The sequence below is a fragment of the Sphaeramia orbicularis genome, chromosome 15 (assembly GCF_902148855.1).
Source record: "Sphaeramia orbicularis chromosome 15, fSphaOr1.1, whole genome shotgun sequence".
Taxonomy (NCBI): Eukaryota; Metazoa; Chordata; class Actinopteri; order Kurtiformes; family Apogonidae; genus Sphaeramia; species Sphaeramia orbicularis.
In genome coordinates, this window is record NC_043971.1 from 46,240,508 (window position 1) to 46,261,553 (window position 21,046).

Genomic DNA, 21,046 nt, shown 5'->3' on the forward strand with positions numbered 1-21,046 from the left:
TTAAGGATCATGCAACTAGTTTCATTTACAGAACTCAGAACCCAGCCATGCTCTGACCTCCGAGCCCCACTTCGCCCGCATCAAGCCCTCCAAGCCCAGCTCCTGTGGGGCTGGGAGGTGCTCCACACCGCGGTGAACCGGGAGACCAAGCCGCAGACCTCGGATCTAGTTCCGAGTAATGGTGTCCTTCAGGTCCGAGCCTTAAATTAATATACATTTGCACTCTTTTGCTCTTTATGTTTTCTTTACTCGGCCGTGCTTGCTCTCTGCTGGCTTGAGTAGCAAAGTGGATTCATATTTTATTTTTTTCCAATAAAAAGTTTTAGCTTTTTAGTTTCCTCTAAAAAGTTTTAGCTTTTAGTTTCCTCTAGTTTTAGTTTACCGGCCGACAGTCTGGTAAGCTAAAACTAGAGGAAACAAAATAATGAATAGAAGACCAATAGAAGACCAAAAAAGAAGAAAAAAAAAGAATATTTCTAATGTGATTGGTTAGGATGTTCTAGCAGCATGAACAGCCAAACAGCCCTTTTATCTGTCATCACTGAGACCCAGGGAGTTACCACACAACCATTTCTAGATAATCTGAGGGGCTGAGCTAGTTCAGCTCTCACAAGTCCAAAAGATATGGGGTGCCAGATTACCATGTAGTTAAAGCCATAATCAGAAATAAAACCAGAAAATCTGCTCTGAAATTTAGAGGAAGACATTGTGTTGGCTCCATGGTAATGGTCATAATTCCTTTTTCTATTTTAGATAGCATTCCTTCACTTTGCTACATCTCACATTTAAAGGACTCTTTAGCTTCCTAACAAAACACACTGTGTGTATCCAAGGTCTAACAAACACACTGACAGTCAAAACAAAGTAGTTGTTTTCTCTGCCTTTTTAACAGCTCCACTGCTACTAGAGGTGTTACACTAAACCATACATAGATTTAGTGTTCCATTTGTCATAGATTTAGTTTAATTTGTCATCAAATTTGCCCCAAATGTAATTTCCTTCAATACACGTCAGACTATAAAATGTCTTGTCTTTTCCATTCTTGCAACCTCCAAAATTATTGCCAGTAATTATTCTGACAGTAAATGTATAATATAGAAAGACAAAAAAATGCTTTCAGAGAGCTTTTATTATATCCCACCATGAGTCCAAAACCCAAGCGATAATCAGGTCAGGTATGACATGGAGTCTGAATGTGTCCGTTAATGTTCACCACTCTACTCTGAAGATGTTTGACATCTTCATCCCCAGACGGATTCGTGTTTGGAATCAAGAAATCCTGCAGCTGCCTGACTCTTATTTTAGTTGTTTACAAAGATGATTTAATGACCTAGAAAGAGCCCATTCCCATTAACTTCAAACTTGGCATACAGCTTCTTTATAATGATGTCAACAAAAGTTAGTGAAATTATTTGGATCCAGATCTGATTCTGGATTTGGTGCGACTTTGAAAAATTCCCCCATTATAAGAGATAGGAAGTGGATCGATGCAATAACTCAATACATATAAATGATATCCGTGATGCTGTTAGTACAGACCCAGAACCCAAATGCAGAACACGGAAGCGGATGTAAAAGTTTACAGAGTTTATTGTATACAGTTAGGTAGATTATGATAATGAACAGGATCTTGAGGACAGCGGCCAAGGAGGTCCTCGTCTGAACCATCCTCCGGGTTTCGGACGCGAACCCACGGTTCGGCTCCGGACTTTGTGTCGGCACCGCGACTAGGGGAAAGCAGAGGGAGGTCAGGGACGGAAACAGGTCATGCACGGGAAGGCTATCAGACAGGCGACAGGACATAGGGAAAAGACAAACTCACGTACCGAAAAAACCAGGCGAAGACATCAAAAACCAGGAAGGCAGATGGAGGCTGACAAAACCGACAGGGAGCAGGCAAAAAACAGGCAAAAACAGGATGACAAAAACAGGTCGAAACACAGTAAGGCAAACGAACAGACAGGATCAAAACGCTGGTAAGTTATCTACTAGAGAAAACGAACTGGCGCCTGATCAGGGAAAAGGACAGGGTATAAATACACAAAAGGGAGGGAAGACAATGAGACACAGGTGGAACACATTAGGGCGGAGTCAGGTAATCAGGGAAAAGGTGAACACGAACCAGGAGGGAAGTAAAGACTACAGACAAGACACATGAAGAAAACTTAACAAAATAAAACAAGAAGTGACAGACAAACATAAAAGACAGACAACCCCAGACTAACGTCCGGTAACAGGCTTCACAATATCAAGCTGAAATTTCTACAGTCCAGCCCTGATGGGGAGATGACCAAAACATAATGGCCACATGCTGATCAGGATCTTCTTCTGGATCCAGGAACTTACGGAAAATTTAACATGGGCTCTTATGGGGAAAAAATTTCAATCGTCTTTTGCTCCGAAACTACAGTTCTGATTGACTTCAAACTTGGTATACAGCTTCTTTATGATGATGTCAACACAAGGTATTGCAATTATTTTGATCCCAATCTGATTCTGGATTTGGTGCGACTTTGAAAAATTTTCCCATTATAACAGAAAGGAAGTGGATTGATACAATAAATCAGTAAGTATCAATGATGTCAAGTTGGAATTTGGATTTTTTTACGGATCTGATTGGAATATGACCAAAACATGGGCTATTTCTGTAATATCATAAATACACATAACCGGGTGATAATAAATGGCATCTGGATACATTTCCCAAAGCTTTTAATTTGGCTGGTAAGCTACAGGGCCATTGGTCCTATTTTTGTTTTATTAAAATACGTGGTATATTTATGTGCATCAGAGAAATAAATGGTAGGATAATAATCAATTATAATAGATTCTGTCATTATAAGTTTGCATGAGTGCTGCCATCTTCAGCTTTCATTTTAGTGTTAGATTTTATTAACTATATTAACCCTGGATCCCACCACTAAAATTAAAATGTATCTGATTTGCATCTTCCTTATATAAAAACTGTCTAACAACTTTGGGAAATGAAAATATAAAAGACAATTATTTATATCTGAAGTAATGACATGTTTAAAACTAAAGCCTGAATATATGTGTCTTTGATACCTGCAGAAAGCCCAAATAGCTCTGTGTCTTTAATACCTGAAGAAATGGCAGTTTTATGTGAGGTACAGATGGATCATTTCCTCAACATGAAACCCTGATGTATGTTGTGAGTACAAAGTATGTAAGCTGAATGGAAATGAAGGGGTTTTTATGTACTTCTACTTTTTATGTCTCAAAGGGGTGATCCAAAGTTCAATCTCCAGACTAACCTTAAAGTACAATATTTGCAGTTTTTTGTGGTTGGGTTCACAATCTGACTTGTAGAAGGCACAAATGTGTATAGACCTCATTTAAGGGAGGGAAAAAAATCAATCCTGTTGCAGAGGCAAATCCTTAGTGAAGTCTGCTGCAGAACAGGACGTGATTTGACTTGAGTTTTACTCCCTGTGGATGTTTGCTCCCTCTGCACCTCCTTCCAAAGCAAATCAAAAGGGAAAAGCAGGGCAAAGACACGGGGGCAAATGGAATGGACTGAAGAGATCCAACTTGACTCGACTTTATTGAATACACACTTGGAGTTGCCCAGCAAGCGGGAGCGGAGCTGACGTTTGACCGCTAGGCCTCATATCTCACACAGGAGACGAAGAGAAGAAAGTTGCCGAGGCGAGCCAGCCTCAGCTATTGATTTTTGGAGAGAAATGTACCAGAGCTGCATAAGAGCTTCCAACAGAAAAAAAGAAATATGAAGCCATTTTGTTGGCTCTCTGGTCAGAATGTGAATAAAGGGTTTTTACCTTGTGGACATAACTGTAGCTTTCCTCATATTAAAAAATAGTTGCTATGATGTAACAGTGTTGTTAATGTATATTATGGGAGATGAGAATGAGAGAGGTCATTACAATGGGGGAATTCTGTATTTAGATCAATTAATATCAAACAGATCAATTAATACCAATTAGCCCCAAACTTATACTGCACTTATACTGTGGGGTAATGTGGTAATTATGCACTTAGATGGTAATAAAAGAACAGAGCTGTTTCAGTACGCACCTGTATGGTTCGGTACACAGCTGTACCGAAATGGCACAGTATGATGAGAAAAAGAAAAAGTAACTAAAGACGTCTGTCAATGTGGAACTTTAAATCTGCGCAAGTTCCACACGGACATATTGAAGGAGTGCACAGTGACCCAAAATACAAAATAGCAGCTGATATAAGGTTAAAAAAAAAAAAGAAAAAACGGATATGATGTGGACCTGGAAGGAATAGGCAGAAGACTCTCCACCATCATTACAATCCCGTTTGGGATCACTTTGGGTTCAAGGGAAAGACAACCACCTATGTCCAGTACTTCTCAAACACTTACACATACTCTCTCTCTCACACACACACATGCTGTGCAATAGAGGAATAGAACTTGGGAGTTGGGTGTTGAAAGTATGTAAAGTTTCACTTTCATTTCACACCAGCATTAGTTATGGACCACACCCCCACGTATATTAATGCCCCCCCCCCCCGACCAAAAAAAAACCAACTAAAAAATCCCCCCTCTGTATTTTTGACAAATCACACGCTGCACACACACACACACACACACAAACACACACACACACACAAACACACACACACACAAACACACACAAAGTGGCCTACACAGTTTGTTAGCTTTCCTAAAATAAATAGTTTGGTTAATTTTGTTGTCAATGTTGCTCTTCAGTTTGTTAAAAGAGAGTACGAGTTTGCCCTCTTGTTAATGTTGCACTTCATGTGGAATTTTTTGGTTTTAATTTTAATGCAGAATGTGAACTGACAGAACTGTGATTTGATTTTTGTTGTTAGTTCAAAACTACCTTTCTGGGAAAAGTGCAATACGAATGTTTAAAATACATTTAATAATATTAATTATGTATTGTATTTTCTAATTGATTTATAGCAGCAGAATTATATTATTCCTGTTTTCTATATTCTATTGTCTCCACAAACTGGGGGAAAAAATGTTCAAAAATAAATGCATTAAAGACCTTTTGAGGGGTTTTCTTTCTTCCCGTACCGAACCAAAAAAAAAATACAAACCGAGGCTTTCAAAACCAAAAACGTACCGAACCAAAACTTTTGTGTACCGTTACAGGCCTAAAATATATGTGTGTGTGTGTGTGTGTGTGTGTGTGTGTGTGTGACAGTGTACACACACACACACATATATGTATATACACACACACACACACACATATGTGTGTGTGTGTGTGTGTGTGTGTGTACACTGTCACACTCCCAGGTGTGTGCACTGGTCTGACACACACCTGAGAGAGCAGCTGAGGCCAGCCTTTGTTTGGTACCTCAATACATTCACCTTACTTGTTTTTTTCTGAATAGAAGTCTTTACATTCAATTCCAACTTTGGTAATGAAGTCACATTTTTCATTGAGTTGTCAACATTTATAGGCTGCAGTAAAAGTCCAGTCTTTAAGATTTCGGAGGATTTAATTGCATGAATTAAATATATTTTATGTATGTTCTCATTAGTGAATAATCACTGCCTTTCATTGGCTCAGATCAAACTCAATCTCCTATTTTTTCTGATTTATATATCCAAAATTAATGTGCCATACCATCACCTTCAATGTTTAGGTGTGGAATACAGTTAATGTAACCTTCAAAGCTACATCTAAGTCCTGATGAAGTGTCTGGTTTTAATGGATTGCTGAATGTGTGCATTTATCTGCAGTTGATAATGGGATATTAGTGTTTTTTAGTGTTTGTGTTGTCTTTCTCCTAGGGTGTGTGGCTTTGACTTAGTATAACTGATGATTTTTCTATGTAGCCTTGGCATCACTTGGCCCTTGTCCAGCATCCATTTAGGTATATCTGGTGTTTTATGTATTGAATATTGTCCCTGCCAAATAAACAATAAAAAATAAAACTAAATAAATAAGTAAATAACACTAACTTTTTGGTAGTTCTTCTCGATTCAATGGAAGTTCCAAGATTCAGTTGGACTGGCTCTTTTCAAAACGTTTTGTCCCTCATCCAAGAGACTTCTTCAGTTCTAATAACTGGTGGAGGAAACTGGACTTATAAACCTGCAGCGGGAGTGGCCTGTGTAGGTGTAATGACCTAAATAACACTAAAATCTCAGTGCATAGGTTTGGGGGATATTCTGTAAGTTACAATTTACAACTTCACTGCTATATGTCACACACTGTACCTTTAAACAACAAAATAAGAATGCTTGAGGAAAGTTTTTAGGATATGAGGTCTAAAGTTATCCACCTCGTTCAAAACCTCAAAAGTGGCTTCAGTTTGGCCCTCTGAACGGTTGTAGTCATTTGATGCATCACTTCCACATTGCACTCCCTAGGTGCTTTTGTCCAATTATTGTCCAAGATGGAAACAACCAAAATAACTCCTGGCTTCAAATAATAGTCCAAATCATCACAGACTGGCAGTCAGATGTCTCTATGGATTTATTCAAATTTACTGTCTTTTCCACTTCTTCAAGCTTAAAACCTTAAAGGTATTCCAAGTTCTAAGTCCCCCAAAAATGTTCAATATATTACAATTTAAAAAATACACAAAATAGCTGCAAAGAAATGCAGCTATAGTTTCACCAAAGCATAGCATTGTTACACCATCTGTGTAATGCAATGGGACTCTTAGCACTGCAGCTGTCTTTTCCTGAGTTGTAATGAATTCCTTGAAGTAGCGTATGATGTTCGTCACCAGTTTTTCATCAAATCTGTAAAATCCAAGTGATAGCCTAAGTATCGCGAATCCATTGCTTGTGATGGAGTACATTTTGAAGCTGTTCACCGTGACGGAAAATTCATGAAACTTAAGCTATCACTCGGGTGTTACAGATTTGATGAAAAATTTGTGACAAACTTTCCCATTCAGTTTGGGACCAGAGCGGCCTGTTGCCCTCGGGGAAGATCAGGCCATAGGGTGGGTGGTAGAGGAGCACAAACGCAGTCACTGAACCCATGCATCACCATGTTTTGGATATCTAAGCCAATGGTGAACTTGATCGACATCATTATGTTTGGACACTTGGACCAATGGTTGTAATATTCATGTCCTTTTATAAGATCTTAGATTTCCTGGTGTTAGTCAGTCAACTGCTGCATCTTGCTGTTGCTACTTGACTCCTTGCAAGTAAAGTCTTCTGATTCCAGAATCCAGTGACTCCGTCTTTTGTCTCAGCATGTATCACAGAATATTTTGATCAGGTATGTATGCATGTGCATCATCTTCTTAAATTATTATTTTGTGTTAATTATTTAGTGTTTCCTTTGTTTTAATGTAAAGGTTGCTGTAAGTGGTGGCCTGTCACCGGCCACCACTCCTATTCACTGCTGCTGCTTTTCTTTTTGGCCATCTGTATAATGTGCTTTGATGCTGTGTGTGGCCGATTTGGGTTTGGTTCTAACTAGTCATGGTTGCCCTAGGCTTTTGGTGATCAGACCTTGGCTTGGCCCCTCTAGTACAAGCTCTGGTCTTTCCTTCGCTGCCAGGCCTCAATGGAAGCGATTAGTTACCATAATCGAAATTAAAATGCATTCGCAGAAATGCTTTTTCATTTTAAGAATATGGCTGCATTATTTGACTGATAAATAAAATTATTAATAAATTATTCACTCAGCATTTTCATTTTCCTACTCAAGACTCAAGGCACAGTTTCTCCACTCTGCACTGAGTTGAAACTTCAGAGTCCTTTCTTCCTCCGGTAGCACCCAGGGTCTTTTGGCGGGATTATACCAACAGCGCACCCATCTGTCGGAGGATGCGAGCCCACAGAATGAGGTGATTGGCACCTTATAGTATTATTATTATTATCATTATTATTATTATTATTAATAATAATAATAATAATAATAATAATAATAATATGCAGGTCTCATAGCGTAGGCTTTGTATTTTAGGTATCCCCATAAAAAAAGTCTAGTGGAGTCTAGTTTTAGTCTTGTCTAAAAGACAAAGTCTACACTATGAGACCTGCAACAGTTGCTGAATTGAGAGCAGCCACTGAATGTGAATGCACACAGATACCAAGGGAATTGTTTCGTGATGCATGCGATTCCATTGCTTCGTGTTGTCAGCAGTGTCTGGACCAGAACGGACGTCAGTTTGAGAACAGGTGGTGACAAAAGAATATAAGACAAGATAGCGCTGCTGTGCATGGCCTGCCATCTACCTCTGCTGAGTTTGTGCTTGTTTCTCCTGTTACTATCATCTGTCATTCGAAATGCAGCATCACTGTTGGTATATGACACTGCTGAATATCCGGGATTCTGTTAACAACCTGCCTGTCCAAGCTGTCAGTGTATATTCAAAGATACCGCCACTGTTTCTGATGTCTGTTCCACCCTATCTGCAGCGTCCTGTCTGCGAGTTACCTTGCAACAAGAGGCACAGAAGACACAGAAGGAGAGGTGGGATCTTTGTCAAACTCAAGATCCACCTGGCGTCCTCCAGTGCGGATTATTCTGGCTGTTCTCCGAGGAGTTTGAGAATCGTTTGTGGTGTTTTTGACCTCCGGTGCTCCCTCCAGTACTGCTACAGATGGCTACGTCCTGTGAACCTGGATGCTGCGTCTTCACTTCCGCATTGCCGGCCTGTCAGGATCCAGTGCAGGGGCTCCGTGCAAGGGAATCTCCACCCGCTGTGTCGTGCTGCTGCGCAACCAGAGAGGACTTGGTCCATGCATGCAGCGCTGCTCAACGCCCAGTCGCTCTCAAATAAGACTTTTATTATGAACAATTTCATCTCCTCTCATGATCTGGATTCCTGCTTCCTGACTGAGACCTGGTTGAAACCAGGTGACAACAGCGCCTTCTCTGAGCTCCACTCTTCCAGCTATTCCTACCTCAGTACACCACGGCTTACTGATCGTGGGTGTGGCCTTCCTACTGTGTTTAAGCACACCCATAACTGTCGCTTAATTCCCACAGCACATTATGGTAGTTTTGAAGTACAATTATTTCTGTTTGAGCTGGCCTCTCCTCTGTTGTGTGCTGTTGTCTATCACCCACCAAAGTCCTATAAGGATTTCATTCAACATTTTTCAGAATTACTAGCTGAGATTATGCCATCTTATGACAATATATTGATTTGTGGTGACTTCAATATCCATCTATGTTTTCCCTCTAGTCAAAATGCTGATGAGTTTCTCTGCCTTTTAAACTCATTTGATTTAACTCAATCAGTTAATGGCACCACACACCAGCTAGGACACACACTGGATCTAATCATTTCCCATGGCCTGCTTGTATCCCTCAGAGAAATATTCCAGACCTGTATCTCAGATCACCTCCCTATCCTAATTGATTTTTTGGCTCCCCTGCTCACATCTAAACCTGTCACATCAGCCTGTCGTTATCGCATCATCACTGTGTCCACAGCAAGGTTATTATCATTAATTAAAACTAATGAAATGACAAAAACTATAATTGAAAAAACATTTTCGTTAACTGAAATAAATAAAAACTATAATTGAAAGAAAAAATGAGAACTAACTGAAACTGTATTGCATGCTTACAAAACTAACTAAAACATATAAAAATTATGGATAAAATTCCCTTAGTTTTTGTCTTTGTCAAAGTCAGATTGATATGAAATCAATTTATTTCCCTCAAACAATTTTATCTGCTGGCACCAAATGAAATTTAACGGTCCGTCACTTCTCGTCACTTGTCATTTATAGTTGTCTTCTGGTCCCCTCTCTACCTGGAAACATAGAGACTAAAGGTGGGAGAAAGCAGCAGAGTCCTGTATGGGATTTATTTGAATACAACGGAGAAGAAGAGAAAAGATATAAAAAAATAAATAAATAAAACTTAACTAAAACTAAGCATTTAGAAAATAACGAAAACTAATAAAAACTACCAAACCTGCTCTAAAAACTTATTAAAACTAACTGAATTAGACAAAAAAAAAAAGTCAAAACTAAATAAAACTAAACTATAATGAAAAATCCAAAATGATTATAACCTTGGTCCACAGGTGCTCAATTTGCTAAAGCTTTTTGGAACACTGCTCTATAAACCCAGGCTTATATGGCTTCTCCTCCCTGCCCAGATGACCAAATCTACTCCTTTCACTGCTCTGACATTTTGGACTCAGTTGCACCTTTTAGGTGTAACTCATCAGACCTAAATCAGACCCTTGGCTCAACGAGGCCACTCATGCCCTTAGGAGGTCCTGTAGGCAGGCTGAGCAAAGGTGGAGGAGAGACAAGCTTCACGTGTCTCTGGGTATATTAAGGGAGAGTCTATCCAACTACCAAAAGGCAGTCAAAGAAGCTAAATGTCATTATTTATCAAACATTATTTCCACCAGCGCTAACAACCCCAGAGTGTTATTCAATGCAATCCAGTCTGTAATCAGCCCATACTGCAGTGCTCTAACAAAGGTGTCAGAAGCTACTTGTGAGAAGTTTCTGCATCATTTTGTGGACAAAGTGGCTTCAGTCAGGAGGAGTATCGACAGCAACATCCACAGTGACTCTTACATTCCTCCTGTGCCCCCTGCTGTCTTTGAGGTGTCTGAGCCAGTATCACTGTCCACTCTTTCTGTGGTGATCCAGGGGATGAGACCAACCAACTGTCCTCTGGACATCATTCCATCCAAGGTGCTCAAACAGGCTTTTAATACTGTGGGCCCTTGTCTTCTCTCACTTTTTAACAGTTGTGTCAGTGGTGGATCTGTCCCAGCAGTGTTCAAGCATGCTGTAGTCAGACCTCTTCTAAAAAAACCCCAATCTAGATCCTGCAGTTTTGTCCAATTTTAGACCAGTCTCCCATTTGCCATTTTTATCAAAGGTTTTAGAAAAACTTGTTTTTAACCAGTTGCAGTCTTTTTTAGAGAATAACCACATTTTAGAAAAATTCCAGTCTGGCTTCAGATCTCGGCACGGCATAGAATCAGCTCTTCTCAAGGTACACAATGACATTCTTTTATCCTTGGATGCTAAGAGACCAGTGCTGATGATGATGTTGGACCTCACAGCAGCGTTTGACACTGTAGACCACTCAGTACTCATCGCTCTTCTGGCTCAACATGTTGGTCTCCAGGGCACAGTTCTGCAGTGGTTCAGCTCTTACCTTACCAATAGGAGCTTCGTTGTCATGATTGATGATTATTCACCCTCACCTGCTCCTTTGTCCTCTGGAGTGCCACAAGGGTCCATTTTCACCCCACTATTAGTCTCCCAGTACATGCTGCCTCTCAGTTCCATCATCACAAAACAATATTTGTCATTCCACCTTTATGTGGATGATCTCCAGGTATATCTCCCTGTGCTTCCAAAAGATACATCTGCACTAGACTCTCTCCATACCTGCCTCTCAGACATTAAAGTATGGTTGGCTCAAAACTTTCTTCACCTCAACCAGAACAAAAGTCAGTGTATAATTTTTGGCCCTTCTGATTTGCACTATAATGCACCATCCAACCTCCTACCAGCCCCTGTGAGCCAGGCTGTCAGGAATCTAGGAGTGATTTTAGACAGTCAGCTGAAGCTTGATAAACAGATTAATGCAGTTGTTGAAACATGTTTTTTCCAGCTTCATCTTTTGGCCAAAGTGAAGCCATTCCTCTCTCGCAGAGATCTGGAGAGCATGATCCATGCTTTTATCAGTTCCCGTCTGGACTACTGTAATGCTCTTTATAATGGTCTCACTCAGTCCTCACTCCATTGCTTACAGCTGGTACAAAATGCAGCTGCCCGTTCCTTGACCAACTCCTCCAGATTCAACCACATCTGCCCCATCCTCTCCTCTCTCCACTGGCTCCCAGTCAGCCATCGTATTGATTTTAAAATTTTAATGTTTGTTTTTAAAGCTTTAAATGGTCTGGCTCCTCCCTATTTATCTTGATCTGGCTCCTCCCTATTTATCTGAGATTTTAACAGTTCACCGCCCCAGCAGAGCCCTCCGATCATCCTCCCAGATGGTTTTGGATGTTCCGAGGTCCCTATATAAACAGTGGGGTGATCGTTCATATGCTGTTGCTGCTCCAAAACTGTGGAACTTGTTGCCTCCTGACTTGCGAGTCCTCACCGACCTGCCCATGTTCAAGTCCAGGTTAAAGACTCACCTGTTTAGACTGGCTTTTAACCCTTAGTACTGAGACACTATTAGGTTTGAATCTGTGGTCTCTTTTTTTAATGTGTGTTGTGTCCTGTTGTTTTATGCATATTTATAGTACTTGATCAACCTGATTTTTATCTTATAATTTAATCATGCTTTTAGATGTAAAGCACTTTGGGCTTCGTTATGTTGTTGTAAAGTGCTATAGAAATAAACTTTGATTTGATTTGATTTAAAATGATGTTTGTAAATTCTATTAATTTTGAAAATTAAATGAATTTTAATAAACACCTACTTTACAATTATTTAAAGTGTGTATACATTTTTTGGGACACCCTGTATGTATGTATATACACTACCCATCAAAAGTTTTAGAGCACTCCAGTTTTTCCAGTTTAGTGTTGAAATTCAAGCAGTTCAAGTCCAATGAACAGCTTGAAATGGTATAAAGGTAAGTGGTGAACTGCCACAGGTAAAAAAATAAATAAATAAATAAATAAATAAAAAGGTAAGGTTTATCAAAACTGAAAAATAATGGACATTTCAGAACTATACACAAAAGGCGAACAAGAAATGGGTTAACAATCCCCCTCGCCTCCCCACCCCCCTCACACAAAGCACGTAGGGTCTTGGGGAGGGTGCGTATCCCAAGGGGGTACGGCGGGGGGGTCACTAAAACGGCCTCCCTCTGTGGTACCCTGGGGTGGCTAACTCTTCAGTTTTAATTACACCCACCCACAACACAACACACAGAAACACTAACACCACACATTCACTTTTGGGGGGCGGGCTGCGTGACGCCTGGTGGGTGGTGCCGTGCCGGTGGGTGAGGCTGCCTGTGTGGTGTCACCCTCAGTGGTGGCTTGGGGCTCACCTGGCTGCATTGCTGGGGATTGCTGCCCTCTGATGAATGATGTGTGCGCATGGGGATTGTGGTCGGGGGGGGGGGGGGGCTGGGCTAGCCGCTCTCTTGCCCGCCGCAGGTTGTGTTGGGACCGGGAAAGGTGTGTGTATGCGGGCATTGGGGATGTGGCAGTTGCTGGCGGGGTGGTGGACTGCGGTGGGGTTCCTGGCGGCTGGTGTTGCCGCCCTGGGCTGCGCTCGGGTGCCGCGCCTTGGGGGGACTCACAGCGGTGCTGCTCGCTGCTGGGGGGGGCGGCACTCCGGATACGCATGTCTGGTGTGTGCAGGTGTGTGTGCAGGTGTGTGTGCAGGTGGGTGGGAGGGGCTGTTGATGGGTGTGGGTACATGTGTGGGTATGTGTGTACATGTAGATGTGTACGTGTGGGCGTGCATGTGGGTAGGTGGGTGTATGGGCATGGGTGGAGGTGTTTGTGTGTGTGTGTGTGTGTGTGTGTGTGAATGGTCGAACATGTGGGATGGGTGGTGTGTATGTCTGGGAGTCAGTGGATGTGTGTGCATATGCTTGTGTGGGTGAGTGGGGGACTGGGGTGTGTGTGGGGTTTGGGGGTTGGGCTTGGTGGGATGGGGAGGTGTGCCTCCGGGCCCCCAGGGCGTTTGGCTGTGGCATCGGGGTGCTCACTGGCCTGCAGCGGGTGGCGGTCTGGGCTGGCCTGGCCGCCCAGTGTGCTGGGTGGGACCCCTGCCTGGGGAGACGGGTGGCTCCTGGGCTCGTGGGGCTCGGGGACCGGCGCCTTGCCTGCCCCTGGGTGGCCGGCCCCCGGCGGGGGGGTGGCAGCTGGCGTCCCTGGCCTCCTGGGGCCTGTGCTCGGCTGCTGTGGGGTCTCTGGCGGGGGCCTCCCTTGACCATCTTCGGGGTGGTCACACTGTTGCCTCTCGGGGGGGGTGGGCTGGATCCCCCCTCCCTGTGGTGTCTGCTGGATGGCCGGGTCTTGGGGCCCTCTTGATCGGTCCCTGATCCTTGGAGGGAGTGCGGTTGCATGTCTGGGTTCTTCACCTCAGTCTGTTTGCCTGATTCACTCTGTCACAGCAGATGAATGTGAACAACTGATGTTGTGTGGATTTGTTTCTGGTATTATTTGTTATAGGTATTATTTGTGCGAATGTGGTATACAACATTTTGTTCATGCTTTCTTATATTCTTCATTTCATAGGTCTTATGTATCTCATTGTTGTGTTTTGTTTTTTGGTTGTTTTTTTTTGTAGTTTTGTTTGTTTTGTTTTGTTTTGTTTTTTTCTCTCTCTCTCTTCTGCCCAGTTTACTCAGTTCTGGTTGTAGTTATTGTCACCATTATAATTGTCTCCATGGTTGTTGCTGTTTGTATTGTTGATACTTTCTTGTGAGGGTCTTCTCCACCTTCTTCTCTCTTGTTCTCTCCCCTTATTCTACCCCCCCACCCCCACCCCCACCCCCCATGTCAGGTCCGGCATCGAAATGTGGTTCAACAAAACTCATAATAGACACAGTAGAATATCAAAGGGCGATTCATATACTTTATGAAGTTACCCTTGGCAAAGCAAATTTGTTCAGCACCGGAAGGAGCCAGACTACCATTCTGCTGTGAGGACACTGGACAAGACAAGTAGGAAAAAAAAAAAAGTAGTGTGAGATGCTCCCTGGTAAAATGTCCAAATAAAAGAGGATACACAAGCAAAGGTGTGAGAAAAATGGGCAATGATGACTGGGAGTACAGTTGGTGTTGCCTGCTGCCTTATCGGTACAGACAGCTGCCTGTCAGCCAGCTGAGCCCATAAATAAAAGAAAGGGAAAAAAAAAAAAAAAGAAATGGGTTAACAACTTACAGCAGTTCTGCAGCAATGGAGGTTGATCAAGCCTCAAAAGTTGGCGCTACCAATTCCTACAGGTGTCCCAACATTTCTTAATTACTTACAACCCCCTCTGTCTGCATAAAAGTAGTGTTGGAACACACTTTGGTACCATACCGTTATGAGTATTATTTGAACAGTATTGTACTGCAGAAAGTAGTGTGTTACTATAAAAATGGCGAGGAAAAAGCAATTAACAATAGAAGAGAGAAAGACCATCATAACAGTTAAAAATGTAGATCTTTCCTACAGAGAAATTGCCAAGAAAGTCAAGGTGTCAGTAAGTCCAGTTTCCTTCACCATCAAAAGGCATTCAGAAACTGGGGGAAATACTGACAGGAAGAGGTCTGGCAGAACCAAAGACACAACAGAATCAGAAGACAAGTTTCTAAGAGTCAACAGCTTGCGTGATAGGTGACTCACAGGACCACAGCTTCAAGTACAGCTCAAATAGTGGTCATAGTAAACAAGTCTCAGTTCCAACTGTGAAGAGAAGACTTCGAGCTGCAGGTTTGATGGGTTGAGTTGCAGCAAGAAAGCCTTTGCTGAGACTTTAGAATAAGAAAAAGAGGCTTACCTGTGCCATGAAACACCGCCAGTGGATTACTAAAGACTGGAAGAAGGTGTTATGGACTGATCACAATACAATGCACGTGGCGACAAAATTCAACTGATGTTCCCACTAAACAGAACTTCTATACCATGACTTTGGTAAGGTTGGGGTACACCAGGGCCTGGCCTTTACACCACATGAGGGGATCTGCATTTATGGGAAGAAGATGCTCCTCTAATTAATCCCGAACTCTCACTGATAACTCCTCCCTTAAGTTAGCTGCACCGTTCAATGAATGGGGTGCAATGCAGACAGCTCATACTTGGAGATGTCGTTAGTCATTCATGTGAAGGCAGCGTGGATAACTCATACTCATGCAGCACACAGGTGACACATGAAGGCAGCGTTGGATGGATGTGTGAGTGAATGAGTTTCTAACCATTTACTGCTGGCCATCAGTGACCTAAGGCACTCAGGCTTGCTTTATTAATGTTCTTTTTCTTTGTGGTGCAGGTGCTGTGGCCCTAGGCAGCAGTCCAATCTGGTGGTGGCATTTTCACAATTTCCCCTTTTTGTGTGTTTTGGTGTGCTGTGTCACCGGTGTGGAGGTGGACCCTATCCTCATTTTTCTTTGGTTCCCTCCTGCCTGAGAACTGGCAGAAGGCCTGGTGTGTATGACATTTTTAGCCATATGTTAACTGTTTGATTATTTTGTTGAATAAATTTCTTCTATTTAATCTAACATGTTTTCTCCCTGGTGGATCATTGCAAACCTGTGTTAGCCTGCTATTTAAAATCAGTTAATCATATACTTTCCTGGGGGTGAAATTCCCCTGGAAACCACTGATTTGACTCTCCCACTCCTGCCACATTAACATCTGTTTTTTTCACTTCATCAAGTGTTGAGGGAAAGTTCTAATGATATCATTTTTCATACATATTTTTGGGGTATTGGATTGAATAGGCATGAATCCATGTAACCACAACCAAAGCCAAAACAAAAACATCCCAGGTTGACTAAAGTCATAGAAGTCACACGAGGATTCCAAATGCAGTAGCCAAACCCAAAGCTAATTTAGGCCAATTATCGTCACTGTTCTACTTTTTTTTAAAGTGTCATTAAAGCCCAGTCTTTGTTCTATGTGAACAGCCTGGCTGCCTTTAGATAAAAGCATGCTGTAGCCTAGAAGCCTCTCCATTGCAAAACACAAAAATGGCCTGTCTCCTCTGCAGCTTTAGTACTTAAGCTTTCAGTGGCTGCTCAACAAAGGTGATGATTAATTAGAGGTAACATTCTTAATTAGACGTTATGTCGATAAACAAAGAGCGCATGCAGATTGAAATCTTCCCTCATCGCTCCATTCACAAGGACATTTGTCTTCCTGTTTAGACTGTGTCTGGAATGTATGAAGACACCGAACTGCATTCCACACTCTTACATACTCAAGATGAACAATAAGAAGCTTTGGTATGAACACAGTATTGGAGCATTTTGCATATACACATGATACTAAATGTTGTTGTGTGCTACCTTCCATTTTTTTCTAATGATGCATTTCATTGAAGTCTGTGAGTGTTTGTGTGCATACTTATGTCTGTGTATCAGAGATAAACATGTCTGAGGAGACTGCAGCTACTAATGTATTCACCTCATTCACACATGCTGATTAATGAGTTGCTGTTTAGCGTTGAGATCTGAAGGAGGCTCAAATACAAACAGGCCGACTAATTGTGCAGTTTTGGAAACTAACTCATTCTTAAAGGTTGGGTTACAGAGCAACAAATTACAACTGGAAAAGGGTCAGACTCAGGACTATATAAAGAGTAAGTGGTAATTGCTTAGAGGGGAGGAAATGACCTTGCCATGTTTTTTTCCATCACTATCTTGTTAAATTTTTCACAAGGACTATTCAGCTTCCTCAGTATAACCTTCCCAGGGCATAAATCCAAATGGAAACTGATGACTACAAATTTATGCTGTCAGAATAAAATCACGTCATTTTTTTTTTTTACTAAACATGTGTCTTTCCCACCCCCCAAATCATTTGATTTGAGGTGGTCATAAAACTCACCCATTTGTCTGAAGTCAGCTTTTTTCTTCTCTTGACTTTCCAGTGATACCAGAATGTTATTATTGTAACTTTCTAGTCTGGACTCATGCAAATAGTGATTTTCGGTGACATAACTATTTATCAACAAACAACAGATCACTCCACCATCACACAGAAATCAGAATCAGCTGCTCATTTCAGTAGCACCATGCTGGACACATCTGTCAAATAAATATCAAAGAAATAGGTTGGCAACATGTCTTCAAATCTGGCACAAACATTCACCAAAGAAGTTATATTGACAAGAGGGAGCAAAAACTATCAAAGGATGAACTGATTAGAATTTAGTGGCCAGAGGTCAAAGATTGCTTTGACCTGACAGAATATGATTTTGGCCAGTGGCGTAGTGGTCCGTGGAGAAGTGGGTATACTCTAAATTTTTTTCTTTTTTTTTTTCTTTTTTTTTTTAAAGTAGTCCAGAATAAACACCCTGTTTTAGAAACAGTGACATGTAAGACTACTCTGTTTAGTTTACCAAAAAATCTATCAGTAGTAGTTGCTCACTATTATGAAATGATCATGACTTGATCAGGAGCAGTTTGTAGGTATTACTGGTTACACAAGCAGCTGCATGAATGTAAAAGTATTCAACATGAGGCAAACATAGACTAAGAGTAGACATTCGTAAACGTTAGCCTACTCACACAGTTTTAACTATTGGTGACAAAATCTCTTCTCCTATAAATGTACAGTCATATGGCCGGTAGTTTAACAGAGACTCATTTGGAAACCACCTTAAAACTTACCTCAGTATTATGTATTCCATGAAAGTAGATTCTCTCAATACATGCCACTCACTTGAAATACATTTTTTCTGCCTTTCTCGTTTGCATTTCCAATAATCGCGCATCTTTCAATGACACAGGCAGTGGCATGTCAATCAACTGGGGTGGTACTGGCACCTGAGGTGTCCAATCAGGTTCCAGAGGTGGCCAGCACTAGCTAGCAATATTTTCCTCGGCATGACCTGCCCTACTCTGCCTCTGATTGGCTCATCAGTTCTCATGCCTAAAGTTAACCAATCTTATCAGTGAAGGCACTGAGTAGTAGCCAATTAGAGGCAGAGTAGGGCGGGTCATGGCTTCACCATCCAAGGGGAAAAAATGGGCAATTTGGCTCATAGATTCTAAATGGTGCACATGGGGGATTTAGAAGTGGGTATATGCAATGCTAACTGAAAAAATAAGTAGGTATATGGCATACCACCATATACCCTGGACTACAGCACTAATTTTGGCCATAACTCAAGAATTGAATTGCAATTCACTTGTGAAAATTTCCAAATATGTTTAACAAAAAAATGTGTTTATGACTTGCTTCCACAGAAATGGGACCTCCAGCATGACCCCAAGGACACTAAAATATATGTATTTGGTTTTTTTTTAAATGCAACTAAATTTGCAATGTGGACATTAGAAAAATTACAATGAAAATCCTTCAATGAGAAATTATGTTTTCTTGCAACAGTAACAAGGCTAAGTTTAACATATTTGTTACAGTATTTGCAAATCCAGCTGAATATGAAAAAACATGCTGTGAGACAGATCGTAAGGGGCTGTCGCTCAACGTGTTTCACTTGGTGTGCATTCATGTTAATGCATAGTCATGAGAGATGTGGTTATATTTTCTAAGTTGCAGTTTATGAAACACTGTTGATCAGCAGTGTTTTTAAAGCACAACATAAGACACTCTCATTTTTTTCTGGCGCAATGTCAGTGAACAAAGTCTGGGATGCATTGTGTCACAACCCATGGTAAAAAAAAAACAAAAAAACAAGATGTATGCTGATAGAACTGATAAACATGTCAGCTAATTTTCCAGACAGTTGTTGGACAAAAAGATTGGAAAGCATTAAGGTTTCTGCAGTATAGGTTTTAAACACATAGTTGGAGAAGCAGTCTCATTAACACATTTTATTACACTAATCATAAAAGAAACAAAAGTTTTTTATGTTTTCTCTAATCTCAAATGCAGACCTGGTTGTTTCAATAAGAAATGTGGCCCCCATTAGAATCAATAACTGCCAGAGTCCTAGTCCTCTAACTGGATCTGAGCTATGGCTTCACATATCTCATGTAAACCAGTTAACCGGGTTTTGTTGATCAGAGACATTCGCAGTTGCACTGAAGCATTCATTGACCTGCACAACAGTAGAGTGCTCACCCTTCTGGATCAGGGTCTGACCAGACTGAAGCAGACCAATCACCATGTTCCTCTCTGCTGGAATCAACTATGACATCTCTCCTAAAACAAACATAGACACATCACATCATTTTGTGATCTTTGTAATCAAAGGGACCAAAGATCCTCAAGGATGGTCAGAAAGGACTCTAACCTCAAATAATGAGTTCCAAATTTCATTTCAAATTGTAATAAGTACAATAAACCCAAAGGTGTACCATTTTACAAATTTTCATACATGCTAATTGGCTTAATCTCCAGTTTGAGTACATGTGGTCTATAATTATTTTTACTTGAACAGCACACTACACACGGTGTGTTTTTACATTCTTTTGTGTATCGTAAACTGAATGTAGTCTACACATGTCCATAGAGACTTTATGAAAACCAGAATAACATCGGTATTCTATTTCATAATTAGAAAAGGCTCCATTCAAGTCGAAACAACTGCATTTAATAAACTGTTTACATGTCCATTATCAAATTCAGAATATTGTCTTTAATGTATTTTGAGGAGCAGAACCTATCATGATGACTGACAACAGCTCAGTATCTGTTGACCATGTGATGCAAAGTAGATGACTGATTGTGTAACTTTTTCCGCAGGACTCATATTTACTGACAGTATGCAGTCAAGACAAATGATCATTAAAATACAAAATACAGCATATTTAATTGCTGCAGTAGCTGAAAATCAGGGATGTTGAAAAGCCAAGCCTGCCTCCCACAGCTCTCCTGTTTGTCATGAACAGAGATGTTGCATTATGTCAGAATATCAGAGGTAGGGAAGGTGCCATGTTGCTTCTGTGAGAAGAAAGCAATCTGTGACATCTACAGATACATCTGATGGAATCTCAACACCAACTGACTGCTAGACTGCACTAACCCACTGCTACACTGGCCCAGTTATCTTGTATTAGGCAAAAAAAATCTGCTGTTGCTGGGGCATATTTTGTTTGGCTAGACTTCTTCAATGAAAATCTACTAGCTGAAAGGTGATAATAGGCCATAGCGCAGACTAAATTAAACCAAACAGTGTTTAAATACAGTTATACCCAGGGGTCTCAAACATGCAGCCCGGGGGCCAAATATGGCCCACCAAAGGTTCCAATCCAGCCCGTGGGATGAATTTGCAAAGTGCAAAAGTTCTACAGTCAAAGCTGTGGAACTCATTTATTTCAGGTTCCACATACAGACCAATATGATCTACAGTCAGATAATAACAACAGAATAACCTACAAAAAAGAATGACTCCATATTTTTTTCTCGGTTTGATGTGAAAAAAACATTACATTATGTCTATAAATAATGACAACCTCAAATTTTTGTCTTTGTTTTAGTGCAAAAAATAACATTAAATT

At 41.1% G+C, this 21,046-nt stretch overlaps 1 long non-coding RNA gene across 1 annotated transcript; it reads left to right on the forward strand.

Moving 5' to 3' along the window:
- The first annotated feature begins 1,376 nt into the window (after positions 1 to 1,376).
- LOC115434721 (uncharacterized) lies at positions 1,377 to 20,842 on the forward strand. The gene is made up of 4 exons (XR_003937582.1): positions 1,377 to 1,519; positions 5,783 to 5,787; positions 19,498 to 19,501; positions 20,832 to 20,842. It is a non-coding gene; the product is annotated as an uncharacterized LOC115434721 (long non-coding RNA).
- Positions 20,843 to 21,046: the final 204 nt, after the last annotated feature.